Raw genomic sequence first — 2564 nt, forward strand, 5'->3', positions numbered from 1 at the left:
TTGATAAATAAACACACAAAAGTCTCCCCTGGGGTGTCCAATACCTAAACCGAAATGTCTTAATGCTGAACAAATAGCTTCACTTCATAACCCTGAAACAGAATGGACAGCTAGTGAAAATCTTCTGTGATATTTATTCTGTCTTTTTTTTCCCTTGAACACAGTAAAATGAGAAATCCTCAGAATTCTAATATAGTGTGTGGGATGTGTTTTGCTTGCTGCATTTACTGACACCAAACTGTGAATTTTCATTACTATGGGGCAAATGCCAAGGCCACATTTGTGAAGTTCTTCAGTGGCTATGTAGATGAACATCCTGGTGGGGACAATTTGGCCTACAGCATCCACAGCATACTTTAGTCTTCTGTTCCATATGGCCCAGTTGCCTGGAGATAAAGTATCAAAATAGAGCTGTAGTCTGTCTTGTCCAGATGACAAGGATGCTATTAACGTGTTAGAAGAATAATAATAGCCAAATACCCAGTACTGAGAGAGTCCTTCTCATACACTATGCATAACTTTTTATTACTGTTGATATTTAAAAATATACCTTTCAGGCTTGATTCTGATTCCATTTGTCACATTACTGTTTTTCAAGGTCTCTTTTTCCTACTCAGATGTATTATACTCCAGCCTGAAAAGTAATTGCAAGTCCTTGAGGCTCATAAGGGATTTGAGTCCTTTGCTGACTAAGGATGCAGTTTAAATAAATGCACATCGTTAAGCAGGTATCTAGAAGTTGTATTACACTGGAACCTCAATATGCTGTAATTTGGTATTATTAAGCACAGATATATTTTTTCTCAAACGAATCTTTCTTGGAAAGGTCTCTCATGAAGAGGAAATTTGTAGCAACAAGCAACTGAACTTTCTGAACTGCTCTTTCACAAGACTCCCTCTGTCCTTTCACTCCTCTCATCTTGAAAAGGAGCTACACAATTACCATTTTATTACATTGTGAGTGAAAAATAGATAAACCTATCTTGATTTCTCTGTATGTGGCAGACCAGAATGAATATACCTATAGGTATGTCTAAGGACCTGCAAACATCAGAACAGTTAGGGTTATCACTTACTTACTACCCCTTCAGATTAGAGCTCCCTTCCTGTGGCAACTGCAGCGATTTTGCAGTTTGTGCTGCCTGTTTATGTTAAATATGAATGAGTGTGATGGATGTTATTATTACTGTTATTATTATGAAGGTTTCTACTGCTGCAGCACTCTCTTTGGTTCTTTTGTTTTTTTCTGTTTTTCAGTTGTCTATATGGTTTTCCAGAGATGCCAGCAGAATTTTTGAGCCTCTGTAGGCCAGGTATAAGGTGAAAAAAGCTGCAAGAAAATGTTCTTCTCTACAGCTTTAATGAAAGAATCCCTCTTATTGCTCCAAATACAGGAAGGTCAGGCTGCAAAACAGTGGAGCCAGCCACATGTTTGGGCACTGCTTCATTCTCTCACATTTGTTCACTGTCATCACTCCCTTCTCCTCTTCTCTGCCTGCAGGTGTCATAAAGCATCATAAAGCCAAAGAGGAGACAAGGAAGCCTTGCTTCTGATTTGAATGGAAAGACTCTCGACTACCTCTGAGCAGGCAATTATCAAACTTGTCAAATGCAACAAGCTTTGCTGAACTCCTCCCATAGTCACTGCTGTTTGCAGTGAATTCAGCAGAGTCAAAGGGAAAGAACATGGTCATGGCCATGGAAGGACAAGAGGTCTGAGATCATGATTCCTAAGACAAACAGATCTGACTAGAGAGTTATGTACCTTTGATTTTCCCTGCAGGATCCTGGCTCAAAGATATTTAAATCACCTGAATGTCAGCATACTCAGTGCAGTGTAAGAACATACTGCTACGATACTGGCATCACAGCTGTCGGGCTCTGAGATGTCTGCTGGAAGCATGGAAACATCTCAAGTGAGCTTTCCATGTTCTGATGCTAAACCAGTGATGGTGTTTTCAGAAGTAACTTCTGGACATGTTTAATGTATTTACGTATTTACCTATTCTTATTTCAAGCTGTCTGAGGTAACCCAAAGCCCTGTGGTAACTTCATGACAAAAGATACAGTGCTTGCATGTTAGGGAAGGTCAAGCTGCAACTATGCCTTCAGCTTTCCTTGTGCCCAGTCCTAAATGATCTCGGTGATGCTTCTGTAGCCAATATCTGATAAGGACTGACTTTGTCATAAGCATCTAGATCATTAAACAGTCTCTCAGCCCAGTGATTTCTGTGTATCAAAGAAGCTCCTGGCTGGCAATATCTTGACCCTGATTTCTTCCAGAAAGAAAATTTCCATGATGTTTTCTGTGTTTTTCTGTGTCTTATGATTTGTGAGCCAGTCGGTCAGCTTCAGACAGGTGACGGCTGTTGTAGAGGCAAGGAGGTCAGAGAACATATTCACAAACACGTTCACGCTTACCTACCCAAGCATGGTACAGCCTGAGCTGTGATCCTCCTGCAAATTGCCCTGAACAGGAACGCACCGTTCCTCCCTCTGTCCAGATTTCATTTTGGAGCTTGGGTGCAGTCCACTGCATGGCATGCTTGGATCATAGAGCATGA

At 40.8% G+C, this 2564-nt stretch overlaps 1 long non-coding RNA gene across 1 annotated transcript; it reads left to right on the forward strand.

Annotated features, from left to right (window-relative positions):
- The first annotated feature begins 625 nt into the window (after positions 1-625).
- Positions 626-1839, forward strand: LOC125685978 (uncharacterized). The gene is made up of 3 exons (XR_007373533.1): positions 626-728; positions 1258-1398; positions 1502-1839. It is a non-coding gene; the product is annotated as an uncharacterized LOC125685978 (long non-coding RNA).
- The last annotated feature ends 725 nt before the right edge of the window (positions 1840-2564 follow it).

Source organism: Lagopus muta, chromosome 1 (assembly GCF_023343835.1).
Source record: "Lagopus muta isolate bLagMut1 chromosome 1, bLagMut1 primary, whole genome shotgun sequence".
NCBI classification, from domain to species: domain Eukaryota; kingdom Metazoa; phylum Chordata; class Aves; order Galliformes; family Phasianidae; genus Lagopus; species Lagopus muta.